The 17,663-nt window shown below is 41.2% G+C and overlaps 1 protein-coding gene across 2 annotated transcripts in view; it reads left to right on the top strand.

Moving 5' to 3' along the window:
• Positions 1-807: 807 nt before the first annotated feature.
• ANKRD11 (ankyrin repeat domain containing 11) overlaps positions 808-17,663 on the top strand; it is a 147,197-nt gene continuing 130,341 nt past the window's right edge. For both annotated transcript variants that reach the window (XM_056862883.1, XM_056862882.1), the window contains exon 1: positions 808-861. The gene's annotated coding sequence lies outside the window, so the exon portion shown is untranslated. The remainder of the gene's footprint in view (positions 862-17,663) is intronic.

Raw genomic sequence — 17,663 nt, 5'->3', positions numbered from 1 at the left:
GGGATAGTTGTCAGGTAGAAATGACAGTGGTATTTGTGAGTGCTTACTAGCATTGATAGCATTCCTTACCGCGTATGTATTTTATTGTGGACAATAAATTAGTTGTATTTGCCATGGTGATTTTTTTCTTTTGGGGGGAATTCATGTACTACTGTCTTCATTCTTGCAAGCATTCTTTCCATTTCCTTGTCAGTTTTTGACAGAATCCTGAATGATGAGTAAACAAGTTATATAATTTGGTGGATTCCAGGTTATTGCAATCAGCAGCTTGTTGTAAGGGTTAGTACAAATTAAAAGGCTTAAGTCCCCCCCCCCCAAAAAAAAAACCTCGCTCTATCACATGCCAAGAAAGCAGACGTCTTTACCTCTTCGTTTTATCCTGGCTTTTTGACAGGATTTTGTCAACTGTTATTTGATCTCTTTTCTCTGCTGTTTGTGAATCTGAATCTTTTTCTGAGAACAGATCACTTCTTCAGGGTGGGAGGACAACCTTGACAATGAGACTGCAGCCATTTCTAGATGACCTGTGGTCAGGCCTAGTGCCAGGAAACCATTTCCTAACACTAAAATATATATTTATGAAACTTTAATTACACCTTCCCTTGGAAGTGTTTTTCTACCAGTTCTAATAATGGGCTATTGAAATAGCAAAGCACCACAAGAATAGATTTCAGAAGATATTTTAATGGATTTATCAGATGGTGTAATTTTAACTTGCCTTTCTTTCTGAGGGTTGGATTGTGAGTCTTAATATTTATACAAGCCAATTTTTTGTCTTTCAGGGTACAGAACTTTGTTGGAGGGACACCTTTTTGGATTTTATCCATGTCCTGCTAACTGCTACTTTCAGCAATGGAATCGGTAAATATTTTACTGCCTTTTTACATGAGCACTATCTCCTGAATCAGTGGAATGATTTATGTAAAAATTAATATAAAATGAAGATACAAATGTAAATTGTGGCATTTTGATAGGGTTTGAGAGAACGGCTGAGTTGGAATCAATAAGTTTTGTCGTGCAGGAATATATCTTTAGATTACTAAGATATATAGTAAGCTACATTTACTGGAGGTATTCTTATGGTAAGGGCCTTTTGTAGATTTCTATTTCTTTCCAGCTGAGTGTGTGGTAACTGAAAAGACGACTTGGGGTTGGCGTTGCTGGCCCTCTCCCCTTCTGCCTTAAATGTGTGCCCTTCCATCCCTTTTTTCCAGGTTGTGCATGATAGGGTCATGTTTGTCTGCACTTACTGCTTGCCATAGGTGACCAGCCTAGTGCCTGATTGTGTGGTCAGTTTTATGGTGGCTCAAGTCCTTGGCTGCTGTGTTAGCATATCTTTACAGACAGGCATGTCATGAGTCTTCCTAGATCTTCTTCAGCCAAACCCCTAGACTGGAGGCTTTCACTTATGTTACATTAATGGCTTTCTGTTTAAGGTGATGCACACTCGGTGGGTTGGCGCCTGCCAATCATTCCTGCATGTGCAGGAGAGGCATTTCTGATTCCTTGGTGTTCCTTGTCCTCCAGGAGCAGCATTTGAGGTGTGTGGGGGGAGACAGAGAAATGGGTCATGTTAGTGTGGAAGTTACAAACTTGTATTGGTTATTTTTGTTTGGAACTTTGTCAATAACTGTTGGATAATTTCAGGAAGCGACTGGGATGACTTCAAGAATATTTTGGATGTTTTCATGTAATTGAGAAGGCCTTTCGTAATAGAATGGAGGCCAAGCACTAGAGTGCCCATCTGGTTACAGGCAAATACTACAGCGGTTTGACCTGACTCATCCCGTACCCATGAACCTTTGGCCTTCCCTCTCATTCAGGGTTAAATCTGAAAATTGGATATGACCAGCCTTTCAGTACTGACTGAGAAATGTTTGTTTTCTAAGCACGCGGTTTCACTTTTACTTTCCATCAGAATATTCCCAGGCGTGTGTGTCGAGGGATTTTGCCCCTGTTGAAGGTGTCCAAAAGCTGCCCTGCTTGGATACCACCTCAGCAGAGACATTGTGATGCATCTGCTGGTGTGAGTCTGTCCACCTTAAAAATGGAAACAGCTGAAAGGAAAAGTGGGATTCTGTTCCTTTGATTTATCATAAAGTGACAATAGAACACCTCTGGTGGTCACGTACAGCTTACAACTTAAGCCAGTCCAACGTATTATTAATGACCCATAACCAGTGCTGGATTTTAACACATCCCTCACTAAGGCACATCCCTTACAGACAGCCTGCTAACTTAAAACAACTTCTCACTTGCAATGATAAACTACTTGACAGTAGCACAGGCTCTGGTACCAAGGCCTGCAACAAACCAAGGGGCCAGCTTTGTTCTCATGTAGATCATAGCAACACCATCACTGGGCCCAGCAGCTTCAGCAATACTATCTCAGGTTCATATTCCAGCTCATCTTCTAATGTGATTGATGCAGTCATATGCCAGTAATGCCCTTCCACCTTCTACATTGGACAAACAGGTCAGTCCCTGCAACAGAGATTAAATGTACATTAGTCTGACATCAGAAACCACAACATTCAACAACTAATGGGGTAACATTTTAATCTTCCAGGACATTCAGTTGCTGACTTACGAGTAGCAGTTCTCTTCCAAGGGACTTCAAAGGGAGATTGGAAGGAGAGACTGCTGAATCACAACTAATAATGAAGCTCAAGACAATGTATTCTCCTGGATTGAATAGAGAACTAGGATTCCTGTCTCATTACCAATGCTGATTTCTCCATGCCTACTACCCCTCTGCATATCACACCTAATGCAATTATGCATGCTAATGTCATTTACCTGCTGTTGCCATTGGGTGTCTAAACTCACTCTTCTCTACTTAAGGACAGATGAAGAAGTGAGCTGTGACTTGCAAAAGCTCATACTTTGCCAGATTTAAAAAAAAAAGTTTTTAAGGTACTACTGGACTCTTGCGCTTTTCTACTTTGATTATCAGTGTGCTGGTAGTTTTAAATTATCGATCAGATATTAGCAAGTTTGCCTGTTTACTTTTCTGCGTTGAGTATGATGCATTGTACACAGGACTCATTCCAACTTTTTCGGGGGGTGGGGGGAGGCCTTCTAGCAGGTTTTTTTTAAGAGCAATTCAAAATTGAGGCGGTGGCAAGTGGTCCAAACAAGATTCCCAATAGTGTTCTGTTCAGTGGAACTTATTGGAGTCTCCAGCTTTTGGGCTATTCACTGATTGACTGCAGCTGTCTTTTGTATTGAATTTTCTGTGTTTAGTGCTTGTTTCAATTTGTTTATTTTTGTGTAGTTTTTGGGATAAAAAAAAGCGCAGACTATTAGCTGTGCCACAGATGCCAGGTGTTCAGCTCGGGCTGCTTCTTGTACTATAAGACCTTCAGGTGCCACCTGGCCATGGTCCTGACTGTCACTTCTTTCTCAGACCTTTATTTAGATCTTGACTCTCTCCTTTCTCATAAGCTCGATGTGAGAAAGCACATATTTTGTTTTTAATAATGTAGTATCTTGCCCAGGTATTTTTGTTTTTGTAAACACATACCCTGGCAAACATGGCAATCAGCTGTTGCCTTCAGTGGCTTTCTCCAGTAAGTTACTATTGAGTGTATGAGCCTTGTGTAGAATGCATTATTTGGGGCAACAAGGTTTATATATAATTGGAAAAAACACACATGATAAATCATGTTTGTTGTGTGCTTTTAACTTTTGCTGTGAGTACTAATTTGACACACATGTGACTTGGGGCGCTTGGTGCTTGTGAACAGTGTTGGTTAAAACCTGCACTCTTCAGAAAATTCAGCACGGTAGACTTCATGGGTAGTGCAGTCCTGTCCAAATAGGTTGGATACCAAGTCAGCTTTAGCCTTACAGCACTTCCATCTAATCTGGCCTACACCCAGTCTTTTCCTGATTGTAAACACCAGATTTCTAGTTCTCTTGGTTCAGGGCTTCCACTGCTTCCCTGTTGTTTGATTTAAAAAGGGAGGTAATTGGGTAGTATCTGTGTAGTGATATTCCATTCTACATCTCCAGATATGGTTTCCAAATCTCCCCAGCAGTTTCACGCAGATTTGAAATAACATTGGAAATGGAGTAGAACCCTTGAAATCCCTAGACCAGTGGCCAAAACGTTGAGTAGGGGTCTCCCAGAACTGCTTTGTGGGACTTTTTAGGAAGGGACGGAACTGCTTGAAATAATGCCTGGCAGCCCAGAATGATATCATGGTTTAGTATCAAAGGCTGTTGAGAAGGCCAGGATAACTCTGGAAAATTGTATCGTGCATGTCACCTGTGTGAAGGTGACATGCAGCTCCTCTACAGAATTGGGCCTGATCAAGACTGTCTTCTGAGCTCAAAAGCTGCTGATGTGCAGTTGGAGCAAAATGGGTCATGTTACCGCAGTAGTGACTGCCTTGGAGGTTCTGCAGTTCTTTGCAGCCATGCTGTTGGAGCATCTGTCTCCAATAGTATGATGGCTGTATCCTAAAGAATGCTGGGATTTCTGTGAAATAATCTGATCTTGGCGAAGCCGGACTGCTGGTAGTTTTAAATTCTTTAGTAGCAGCTGTGTAGCTCCTTCTGTGCCATGCTAGTGTCTGAACTGTACAAGAACATCTCCATAGCATTCTGCTCAGAGTTGGATCTTTCTTAAGTTCAGTTTTTAAAATACAACATCATTGAGCATAATAGGGCTCTTGTTCTTAGGGACATGCTGTTGATCTTACATTTGATCTTACAAATGTAGCAGGCTCTTGTTTTTATGTTTTTTGTCACCATCACCCAGAGCAAATATTTCAGGGTCTGATGGCAAAAATGTTTCTGTAGCATCAAGCCTGTCAGCTGACAGCTGGTGTAATTCTCATTTCTTACAAATTTCATTAGCAAAACTCGAAGGGTCAAGGCTTCCTCTGTGCAGGAGTGAGGTAGAGGTGGTTTTTGATAGCAACTTTGTCAGCAGTCTTTCACAGAGTAGGTAATGAGAGCGTAGGTAGAAGATTAAAAGGATGAATATGGTAGTGCTTCTAAGCAGAATTGTTTTTCCAAGTTTGAGTCTTGCTTTCTTCTGACCTCCCAGGAAGAATACAGTTGTAAAGCTGAGGCCCATAGAGAAAAGGCAATTTCAACACTCACCAGAATCAAATTGTCTTCTGAAAAGCCACCTGTTACAATGCAGATAAAACTGTTTAGACAAAACGGGGCTTGATCATAGTGTTCATGTAACAGAGCCCTTTTCCATTAGCAACGAGCACTTTGATGGGTACCCTGGCATTTCAGTATTTACTGATTCTTGAATGAGTAGGGAGTCATAATAGTTAATTTGGAAGAGAAACAGTTTATAGGATCAGAATTCTGTAAAAGCATTGAGCTTCTTTATTTCACCCACCTTTCTTGATACAGTCTCAGGTTCAGTTTAATGTACCAAAGTCAGTCCAGGTTTTTTATTTTAAACACTTAGCCAAATAGTGTGTTTTGCTAATCTGGTGTGGGGGAGGGGATTGAACATAGGGATGTGTATTTGGATATATCCAGTCTGAATATATATATTCAGACTGGATATATCCGATATTTTTGGATTTCCAGAAATTTTTTACAGTGTTTCTATGTCTTCCCAGGGCTTGGTATTGGTTTGCCATGTTGTTCTGGCTTTGGTTGTGTGCTTTCAAATTGGTTTTGTTGGTCTTGCAACATTGTGTTCTTTGCTTGAGTGGATTTGTGTTGGGTTTGCCAGTGGATTTTTGAGTTTGGCATTGGTGCAGATTCTTGGGTTGCACATGGGTTGGATTCCCTGATTTTACATTTGTTGGGTTTGCATGGACATTCCTGTTCAGGTCAATATTCGTATGGATGCTCTGATTTTACATTTGTTTTGCTTCCTCTTGAGGGTTTGGTTACTGTTTGCCTTGGAGAAACCATGTAATCCCCACCCCCCAGGAAACAATGCAGGATGGCTGGGGGCACCTTGTTCAGCTGCCCATAGAAGTGGTCCTCCAGTTTTCCAATGAAGAAGACAAACTAATTTAGAAAAAGGAGTCTTAAAACACCTTAAAATGGGTATGAAGAGAATGTTTTTTCTCTAATATAAATCTACCAATGGAAGATGCTCTTTGTGTACCTGATGGAGTTGGCTCTGCTCCACACAAGCTTGTTTCAAAATAAATCTGTCGGTTTTAAGGTGTCACAAAACTATTCTTTGTAAATTGCGCTTTTCTTGTCTCCATCCCTTACAAAGGAGTGAACAGCCTACCCAATGGCCACAATGTGGCCTTTTGGTCTTTATGCTAAAGACTGCTGCCAGAATTTGCTGGAATCTTTCTACAGTCTCCAGTAGTATGATTTGGGTCTGGGGCAGTGGGAAATACTGGCGTTCTGTTCAATGTTGTCTCTACATCTTTCTTGGAAGATTTTTCTTACTTCAAATAGAGAGTACTGGCTAGCTTGCTTGGATAAGTGTTGGTAGCTGTTGATGTTATGAAACCATTTTCCTGGGTGGAGACTCCCTCCCCCAAGGTAAAAGTGATTGCTTAAAAAAGAGGAGGTTCCACATTTGGTCTAGTCACTTCAATTGTAAACAGTACTTGTGCTTAATTAGAGAGGGTGTGTGTATGTAGAACTACACGCAATCATTGAGCTTCATCTGAGGACAGCATGCTTGGCTGCAGCGAGGCATATGATTAGTCAGAGGCAGGATTCAGTGGAATGCACCATAGAATGGTCCTTCTCACAAGGAGGGCATCATTATATGCTTCCTGGTCTGAAGGACATGAGTTTTTTTTTGTGTGAGGAACCAACACGTTTGGCCCACAAGGCTTAGACATGGTGGTGATTTTATATATTTTTTTCCTTTCCTGTCCTTCACGTTTCAGTCAAGTGTCAAGGGCACAGGCAAAGCCTACCAACTGGGTGTTCAGCAAAGATATGTTGTGGTAGCAGCCATGCATCCCAATTGTTCCATTTTTAGACTCACCTTCAACTGTTTTTTTTTTTTTGCCTTCAGGGCTTGTGCACTGTCTTATCCTACTGTTAGGGGGAAGCCACATTAAAATTATTCAGCTGCTTCTGCATTGAAGGGCAATTTGGAAAAGGTAGTTTGTCTTAAATATGATTTCTGTGCAAATAAAAGCATTGTCTGACAGGTGGGGTACCTGGATGTAGTTATGAGTTCAGTGGTCTTGACTCCTGACTAACTGCTTTCACAAACGCTGAATAATCCACATTCAACCTACTTTCAGTACACCTTGCAACTAGATTTTGCTATGTGAAATGGCAAAATCCACTTGCCAAATGATTGCTAAAGTGGATTGAAAGCACATTATTCGGCACGTGTGAAAGTGCCTTAAGTCATGCTTAGGGCTGCAGCTTGACTCTTCTGACCCGTAAACATCTTTTTCTCTTGAGAAATGCTCTTAACTTTTTGCTTGTAGAAAAGCAAATGAGGGACCCCCTTTAGTCTTTACTGTGTGCACATGTTTCAGTTGCTGGGCTCATGCTGGGCTTCAATGTATGTAGGTATAAATAAAGGCACTAGCTCTGCCAATCCTGGCATGAATTGCAGGGGCATTCATAGTTTTGAGGCCTGTAGATGTTGAGGGTTACAAACCAATGTCTAGGGCTGAAGAGATTTTGAAAAGAACTGAGTAAAAATTCTAAAAATGGACTCCTACAGAATGCCCCGGGCTCTTCTCTTGCATTTCATCTTTTTATGATGATGCAACAGGATAAACCTCATGCACGGTGCTTTCCAAGCTGAGCATGCCTCAGAAGACGACTTGATTAAAATCATATGTGACAACTTAACATTTTAATGACTAATGCTGCTATGGATCTTGGGAGTGGATGAGCTAATTTTAGTTCCTCTCTTCAGAGGCTGAGTGAGGAAGTGGAAAGAGTCATTTGGGGCTGCTATTCCCAATCCAGGGTGCCTGAGCAGTCCGGTATCTCTCTTGGGTTTCCACAGTGTTTCTTTTGCTCCCTGATTCCTTTAAATGGCAGAATGATGGATGAAACTGCTGTCCATTCTGTAGCTTAGCCTGGAGGGGGAATCCTGGTGAGCTGGAGACGCTCTGTGCCTCCACATTGCAAAGTTAGCACAGTTGCCAGTTATTAGAAAAGGTTTCGACAGGGAGAAATATGAGCCCAGGCATTCTTGGGTTCAGGGTATTTTTAGACATGAATTGTTTTGAAAGATGACTGGGGTAGCTTACAGGGTGGATAAAAGTGGATGATTACAAAAAAAATACTTCAGTGATGTATGCCTTCCCTGTTTTGTGTATATATCCGGTTACTTATAGAACAGAGAAGCTCTTCAATATGCAAATTCTGTAACTGGAAGCTGCAGCCTGTATCTTCTTTCTTCATCATAATCAATTTGTTATTCTTATAGCACTTTAACATAACACAATAAATAAAAGTTCACAACAGTCCCTGCCTGCCCCATCAGGCATACAGGAGGGAATTTTGGTCAGAAATAATAAAAATCTGGTTCAATTCATGCTGTTATCTGAGCTCTGGTATGGAGAACAGTGAATGAATCAGGAGTCCACATTCTCTTTCCTTTCCTTTTATGGGGGTTACTTCACTTGTATTTGCAGCGATGTATTAAGAGTTCGAAAATGTTATAAAAAATACTCTTCACACTTTGTTTGGCCCCTTTAGCTGTGAAGACATCTTCCAACCATTTAAAAGCCATGGTATCCAAAAAACCCTTTAAAGCGATGTTTTTTACAACCTTTTTCAAACTCTTAATACATCGGTGGGAATACAAAGTGCGGTAACCCCCTACGTGTGGCTTCCTTCTCAGGTTCCTATTTAGTGCTAACTGTAGTTTGTTGTGGCACCTGGACTGGGAAATTTTGGTTTGCCCTCAGAATCAGAAACCTACTTGAAGCCATTTTTTAAAAAATCTGCTTTATTGTGCAAGCATTAACTATTGGGTTGAATCCAGAGGCTCCTTTCTGTTAAGTGAGGAGGCTTCATTTGGAGGAAGAGCTCATTTGTTGGCATCATCCTCCAGTGGGAGATTTCTCACTTAGTGGAAGGGAGCTTTTGGATTTAGCTTAGTTTGCTGATTCAGATGTTGTGACATACTATGGCTAACATGAACAAGAGAGGGAAACCTATACATAAGTTTATTGCTTGTTTTTGACTCTTGTCAGACCATCATTTTGGAGGGCTGTCTGACTTGAGCCACTGAGAAACGTTGACAGTTAAATTTTTTTGTAGTATTCTGCCTAAGAAGTTTAAAAATTTAATTTCCAGATGTCTGACGTGTATCCCAGTATATACTAGCAATACTGAAACCTACCTCCCAGGTCTTTTCCTTCTAGCCATGAGGTTCTGCTTATGTGTTCACAACCCTGGAAAATACCTTGATTGGCCTCTGCCTGGATATTCTTAATAGATGCTCAGAGCCTGGTCATGAGGAAGCTAGGCCTTCAGCTCAGCAGGGTTTTGGTTGGCAAGAGTCTAAAATCATTGAGCAGACAAGCTTTTTTTAAATGAGACTTGGAAAGCCAGAATGGTTCAGTTGGCATAGCCCTTCTCAACTTGACTGCATCTGCATCTAACCACCTGGGTGGTTAGGTTAACATCATAATGGTTTAAAGATCCTTAATAGCTCTGCTTGTTCTCTGGCAATACTAAACTTATTATTGCAGGCTTGCAACGAATAGACTTCCTTTTCATGTTCCACAAACAGAATAAAATCCATTTGTTGTACTTAGCAGTCTCTCTCTTTTTTTAAAAAAAGCCCTCATTCCCACAGTCTTGCCAATATCCCGTATTTGTTTTTCACAGGAAAGCTTTTAGATTTTCCTTAATGTAAGTTGAATTGTGATAGGTTTTGCTTGTTTTAATGTTTTGCTGTGGTAATGCAGGATAAATATATGCAGGAACTAAGCTTCCTACTAATTTTTCAGTTAGTGGAAACATTGTTTAACTTGAATATTTTTAACATGTTTCTGTGGATTGTATCAGGGGTTTCAAACAAGCTGTGTTTGAGCAGGATTTCCCCATCAATCTCTGCTTGGGAGCCATTAAGCCTCTGGCAAAGATCTCCTGTGCATTGTAGAAGATTCTAAGCCATTTCCTAGGATGCTCAGTCAACTCCTGCAAGGCAATAGCCTGGCCTTTTGGGCCTCATTGCTGCCCTGCATGTGCTCCCTAAATATTTAGTATTCCCCTGAGGCTGTACTGATTGCAGGAGGAGGTCTTCAGTGGTAGGTAAGTGGTCTTTCAGAGATGCTTCATTATGACTGTCTTATTGGGGAACTGGGAGTTTCCTAGAGCATTGCTTGAAAGTTGTTGTGTTGGCTTGGTATGATGGGAGATTCCAGTTGGTTTCTGTCGTTCTCTTGTTCTTCACAACAGCTAAACCTATACAAATAAAGGCCAGTGACTCTGATAATATTATATTAATTGCCCATATCCAATAGCAATGATTTCCCTCTCACTGCAGACTCTTGTCCTGTCCCTGAGGGTTTGCTGACCCCCCAGGAACAGAATTTGGGGGGCTTGGTAAATTGCAGTAGACGGTGGAAAACTGGAATGTCCTGCTCCACATATTTTTGGATACACCTCAATGGTCATGTGAAGATTGGGAAAGAGAGACGCTTGAGCCGATACCCATTGATAGGTAAGTGACAGACTGTTGACAGAATTAGACCCCCAGTGGACACAGGTATCCCAGATATATTTGTATTCTTGTTTATATATAAGCACTTGAGGATTCACATGATTTATGAATGCTTGGGGGGGGGGAAACCAAACTCTTGATTCTATGTCCATGCTTATGTGTTTAATCTTACTTTGCATTTATTCTGTTTTACATCAGTGATAAAATGTGAATTGTTGTGAAAATTTTTGAGGCTACTTTGATAGGACAGGGAGGATTGCTTGCTTAAATTTCACATAAAGAAATCTAAATGAGGTAGAAATGAATGAGATGTTTCCAAATACTGTAGTTTTATAGATATATGTACAACTGTCATAAGGCTTCCTTATTAGAGACTGTTGCCACTTCTGTTGTCAAGCTCATAATTATCTTATAGTATAGTCAGTTAGTAGCACCTGTGCAAAGCCTGCCTTTTGTAATTAAGACATGGTTCTCTTGAAGATTCTTAATGATTTGACTATTTCAGACCCTTCAGTAACCAATACTTTTTGAAGGACTGAGTGAGATTTCCTGCATTCCCAAAAATAATTCTAGCCGCTGTTAAATATAAAATTGCATCATGATATTCTGGGATGTGTGACACATTTTACATAATCTAGAAGGAAAGTTAATGGGTCCAGGGGGTATATGGAAATGTAACATTTCAAAGATTGAATTTGCAATTACATTCCAAAACACTGCACACTTAAACAACTAAATCATACATTTAAAATCTCTTTTAGCTTTACGACAGAACCACCAACTTTTGTTATTTGCATTGTGAATTTTAGGAATTTTCTAGGGTAGTAAATATTATTTTTTTATATATTTATTTTCATTATTAGATATACAGAAAAAAGAAGGGGAAAGGAATATTAGTTGAATATCACTTAGCTTAAACGTAAAGATTTCTACCCCTCTATTGGGTGTAGTGCATTATTCCATATCATTGACATATAGACGAATTAAGGTTATTTTTTAAATAAAACATATCATTATTTGAATGATCCTATTATTATCTTTTAGTTTTAATGTAGTCATAAAAGGATTTCCATTTCTCTCGATGTTGTCTTTGTGTGTTATCTTGCATCGATTCCGTTAATTGTGCCATTCTTATGTATTCAAAAGATTTATCAATCCATGTTTGGATTTTTGGAATATTGTTTGTTTTCCAAATTGACGCCATCACTACTCTTGCTGCTGTTACTAAGTATTTTGTTATATCCTGTTGGTCCTTATTCATCTTGTCTGGTGTTTTGTTCAAGAGGAAAAGTTTGGGGCCATACTCTATGCTTTGTCTCAGAATGCCTTCCAGGTTCATATGTATTTTTTTCCAGAATTTCTAAACAGATTCACATGTCCACCAACAATGGTAAAAGGTGCCTCTAGTTTTGTGGTTTTTATTGAACAAACCTCTTAACACAGTTCTTTTATGATGCAAATTGTAATTCTTTCAAAAATAAAAAAGTCAAACTGATATTGAATCTCCTGTGATTGTCACCTTGTGCTGTTTTAAGGGCTTCCTTTCTCAGATAGAGCTCCAGAACAATTTGGTATATTGTGGGTCATATATAAAATGTTTGAATTTTTCTATAGAACTGAATATCTAAGTATGCTATGTCTTGTCTCTGCTGTACCTTGCATCATCGAGTTTTCTCTGAGAAGACAATACAGCTCTGTGATCTCTTATGCAAGTTTAGGAGACAAAGTAAGAGGACTGTAAACTTGATCTTCCGGTTGGATAAGTAGGTCACTGAATTGAGTGTGATGGCATCTTGGGATTCTGACAGCATGTTCATAGAGCCATGGTACCATACTGTAGCATAGCTGCAAGATCTGTTTCCCAGTTACAAGCCTAAAGGCTTCCAGTGGACCTTAGCAAATGCAGTGGGCAAAGTGTACACCTGGTCAGTTGGGACACTGGCATTTTTGGATTTGCACCCATTAGTGGGAAATGTTAGGATTGTGGTACCATCTAATAATGACATACTACAAAGCAGAATGATCCATGTGGGAACAGTGGGAAAGTTAATATTACTTCTTTCCCAAGTCCCTTGGAAGATAAACAAAGCCTTATTGTCAGGGGTGGTGTGGTGGTTCAGGGCATGAACTGGAGATAGTAACATCGTGGTAAATAATTGCTTGGATTGGCCTAGCTGAGTATACCAGGAATGTGGTCTTGCCTAGTGAAAAATAAACCCCCTTTTCCTGTTAGTCCCAGACTCTTCATTGGAGACTTCAGCTTTCTTATTCAGAGTTTCTAGCTTCCTTGTGTACTTTATTTTGTGCTGGTATGAGAAACAGTAAATACCAACTTTTATTGGTCCTTCTGAGATGCTGATTGTGTACAAGTCTTACAGTATAATCTTATGCTGAATGGCTTCAGTCAGAGCCTGTTGATTTCAGGAGAGAAATTAGGAGACATTCTGCACAAGATTGTGCTGTTTCTCATGTTTAAAAACGGCTTGTTATCATGAAGCTTGCCTTTGTTCACTGGAGCTAGTGAACTTGACTATGGTGATAAGTATATGAGGTTCAAAGACTTCAGAAGGAAAATCACAGATTAGGTAGGACATGCGCATTGTGTTTGGATCGTGTTGTGCTCACTACTCGGGATGTATTGCTGTGAAGTACTGTTGCCATGACCACTCACCAATGTGCACAGTGAGTATAGAAGAAGATAGGCTGCATATGTGGAAACTGACTTGCTGAAATGGAGTGTCTTTAGTCAGTTGTGCTTCATTAACATTGGAAAAAGAAATACGTTGTATTGTGGAATGTTTTGTATTGATTTGTGGTAGATTTTATGGATTAGTTTCCTGTTTTTATGGAGAACTCTAATGCTGCCTAGACTTTGCTTATGCCCTAGATGAAGTTTGGAAATGGCTTTTGGTCATTCTCACAATGAAGAAAAAGAACAGATAAGGCTGCATGTTCCGGTGGTGTGTTTTTAGCCTGCCAGTTAAACAGTAGGCCGGATTTGTGGCCTTGTCGGTTTCCTTTCCGGTGGGCATGTAGGGCTAGCTTTTATAAATCCCCTCAGGTCCAAACTTGGTTCTCTAATACTGCCAGAACACAGATGTACTGTTTGAGGTCTTGCATTCCACCGAGATCAAAGACTTGCTGGACCACATCCACTGAACATCTGACGCTGTTACAATCCTCTGCAGCCTGTCCGGATCCAGGTGCTGCACACTTACTCTGCTAAAGGCAACAAGAGCCGCTGCAGCTTCTGGGCCTCTTTTTGTTTAATTCTGACTGCTTTGATTCACTACAGCTGGTGAAACAGATTTGGTTCAGGCATGTATGGTGGTAGCTCGTTTCATGCTCAGAATTGTAATTATGTTCTTTCCTTTCAAGCTCACAGCTGTAAAACATTTATTCGAGTGTGAATTGCTTAAAACTTATAAGCATTAAGTAACACAGTATAGGAAACATACCAAAGTTTACCAGCATCTATAAACTTTTTAATTGTAATGTAACTCTCTCTTTAGAAATGCCATGGATGCCTGCCTGCTTTTCTGCATGTGCATTTGGCATATAATACCGTCACTTCAAACTGAAGGTGTGAAAGAGACTATTCTGTAAATGAAATAGATCCTGTTCTGACATGCCTAGCTGTTGCTGACATCTGCCTGGTGCAACTTGAAGCTTCGGCCTCCATATTTTACTTTTTAAAGCCTGTTCATTATCTCTTAATCTCTTTGAGACACTTCAAGGTATATCTAGTTGGGTTGCTTGGTAAATGTGAGTCTAGCACATTTGATCTACGCTGAGCGCAGAAGATGTTTATTGTCAAACTCTTTAATACTTTTTCCTCTGTCACAAGTGTTTTGTTAAATGTTCTTGCAACACCTGCTATATAAAACTGGCCATTCATTCATTTCTGAAGGGATCTTTCTAAACTTCAAGAATGTTGTCTCTCTTGCCCTATAGTAAATCCTGACATGCAGGAGCTGAGTGACTATTTCATCGGTTGAAGGTTTAGGCTCCTTGACCCTAGACCCTTGGCATAGCTCTGCAGATTGCTTGGACCAATCTCAGCATCTCTGATTAGTTGGGATTCTTGCACACACAAATGCAGTGTGAGTCCTAGTAGGACGACTTCTTAGTGTCAGGGTCTGGGGTCCATATACTTTAGGCTCATTCTTTTTACATATTTACATCCTTGATCTCACGGGTTTTATCACACATCCTACAGAGCATTTGGGCAGGCTTGCTGGGGGCATTGCTGTACCAGTCTATCAATTCAGAGTGTGCCCTAGAACCTGCCCAATCCCCTCTGTGTGGCAGAGGAAAGTGCAGTCTTCCTGTTAAGGAACTTTTTCAAGTTTCTGCTAGGTTTCCAGACTTTTAAGTGAGGAGCCCATCTCTATATCCATAAAGATTTTGGGTGAAGTACGGGTTAAATTTTGCTTCTAGGGAATCTGATGTATTTTGTTTTTTGAAACTTTGTACCCTGTTTTGGGAATGTAGTGCTACTTGTCTGAATATCTTTCTAGTGAGCAGGAACACAGATGACATTCAGGTCTCACACTGAACCATAGTTTGGTCAAAACCTCATTAGTGGGATGGTTGAGTACAGAGGTGGTTCAGACTGAAGTCCAGGTGGCACCAATGCAGGATGTCATACTCAGATGGATTGTTAACCACAGCTTGCTTTAACTGTGGTTTGTTGTGAGGTCTGAATATACAAACTGCAGTTGGAGTAGCACTGCCCCTTGACTAGAGGCAGCAGTGTATGGGGAAGGTGTCCTCCCTACTGGGAGCCAAGAAGCAGCAGACAAACCAGGGTTTACATGCAGACCAGAGTTTGTTTCTTATATCTGGTAGACTAAGAAGAATTTGGTGTACAATTCAAACATCTAAATGCCACTACAGTTCCTAAGATGAGGTCATAAATTTCCTAATACAACCTTACTCAAACCATACTGACTTAAACCCATATTTTGTGTTTGGCAGCTTGGTGAGTGCATAGCATTAATAGAAATTAGTTCTTCCATGCTTGTGCCTTGGAGGTTGTGGGGGAGAGAGAGACAGTGGAACTTGCATGCAAATGAATGCTTCAGACTATTCATATGCCACTGTTTTCATTTGCAGTTTTTTTGCTACAGTGGTGGAGCTAGGTTGTTTTCCTGTTAGACCTGATATTGAAACAGACTGTAGTATAGTGGTTTTAGATGGCATGCTCACTTCATTAGCCAGAGGCAACCTTTACAGATTGGAAGTTTGGGTCCATAGTGCTTAGTTTTTGAGAAAGAAAATGAAAGGCTATGTTATGTACCGTATATACTCGGGTATAAGCCGACCCGAGTATAAGCCGACCCCCCAAATTTGAGGCCAGAAAAGGGAATTTCTTATTGACCCGCGTATAAGCCGAGGGTCAATAAGAAATTCCCTTTACCGGCAATGCTGCGCTCTAAAATGGCGGCCCACCCCAACCCACCCCGACCCCAGTGCCATCCAAGGGGGGGAGGGGGAAGAGCCCCTGAACCCCCTACTCACCGGGAGAGGCGGCGGCGGCGCGGCCTTTCTGGGCCGGCAGGAGGCCCCTCCAGGCCGCTGCCAGCCGGAGGAAGGCGCGTGGGCGGCAGCGGCCCGGCCTGCAGGGGCCTCCTGCCTGCCCAGGAAGGCCGCTGCCGGCCGGGGAAAGGTGTGCGGGCCCGGCGGCGATGGTGGCGGTGATGGCGGTAAGTTCCCCCCTCCCTCCCCCCTCCTCCCCCCTCTACCATATTGACCCGCATATAAGCCGAGTTCGGCTTTTTCAGCCCTTTTTTTGGGCTGAAAAACTCGGCTTATACGCGAGTATATACGGTAAGTTCTACAGATGCACTTCTGCGGTAGCATACTGCAGTTTACTCAGCTCATGTTACTGGAGACTGAGTTTATGGGAGTTTGATATTGTGACCTCTGGTTTGGCAGAATTTCAAAGGCATTTATTTCATTGGGAGGGTAGCAGTCTGTGGTGCCATCTATTTGGTAGAGGTAAGTTCTTGTGCAGAACATTTCCAGCCTTTCAAATGGACTGTCAGTCCTGTACCTGAATGCAGCACCAGAGTTCGGTGCTGTCTGTGGCAACATCCCAAACGAATCTCCATCTCATTCTAAACACTCTTAGAGGAAAGAATATCAGTGTGGAAGTAGAAAAAGAAGCAACAAAGACCAAAGAAAACTTTCCTGATAATTGGGGAAAAACACGTACACAACAATGGGAATCATTAAGGGTGGCGTCTGTTTCCAATGGAATCTGAAAACCTCACATTGAAATTAGGAACATTCATAACACAATCTTATGCAAGATTTTTGTTAACAGAGTAAGTCCCATTGATTCCAGTGGAGGCTTATTTCCAGGAAAATGAGCATTGGATTTCTACATGTTGTTTTTCTTCTCATGGGTTGTCTATTAAAGGCAAGGTGCAAGCGAAGCACTGGGGTGCCAATTCCAAGCATTTCCTATTTCATATGCAAACCATTGTTGCTCAGCGACTCCAGTCGCGCAGCCTGGAAAGCTGAAGCTTCATTACAAGGTGAATTTTGGTTCCTTCAGAGTGCTGCATTGTGATCCAACTTTGGGGGACATCGGAGAAGCGAGATACTCAACACTTCATGATCCTGTGTGACAGTAGTGAGTTCGAGTGAGGCTTCTTCCTTTGGCCAAAAGGATGCAGACCAACGCTTGATTCTGTTTTCTTTCAGATTTGAGAGAGGCTGTGTGAGTGACTTAAAGACTTTGGGCCCCTCTCAAACTGCTCTGATAATCCATTTGAGCAATGGGCTGCTAACAGATTTTTTTGGTGTTATTTCAGACACAACCGTTTTGACTTCTGGCTGTGTGTGTGTGTGTGTGTTAAGTGCCGTCGAGTCGCTTCCGACTCATGGCGATCCTATGAATGAAAGTCCTCCAAAATGTCCTATCTTTGACAGCCTTTGACAGCTTCTGGCTACTAATGGGTTTTTAAAAACCTTTTCAGACAAAGTCGCTTGCAGCCCATTGGCATCCCGGGGCTCAGCTGTTTTTATTAAAACTGCT

This window comes from Euleptes europaea, chromosome 17 (assembly GCF_029931775.1).
Source record: "Euleptes europaea isolate rEulEur1 chromosome 17, rEulEur1.hap1, whole genome shotgun sequence".
Taxonomy (NCBI): domain Eukaryota; kingdom Metazoa; phylum Chordata; class Lepidosauria; order Squamata; family Sphaerodactylidae; genus Euleptes; species Euleptes europaea.
The sequence above is the reverse complement of the archived record's forward strand: the minus strand, read 5'-3'. Positions and strand labels throughout refer to the sequence as shown.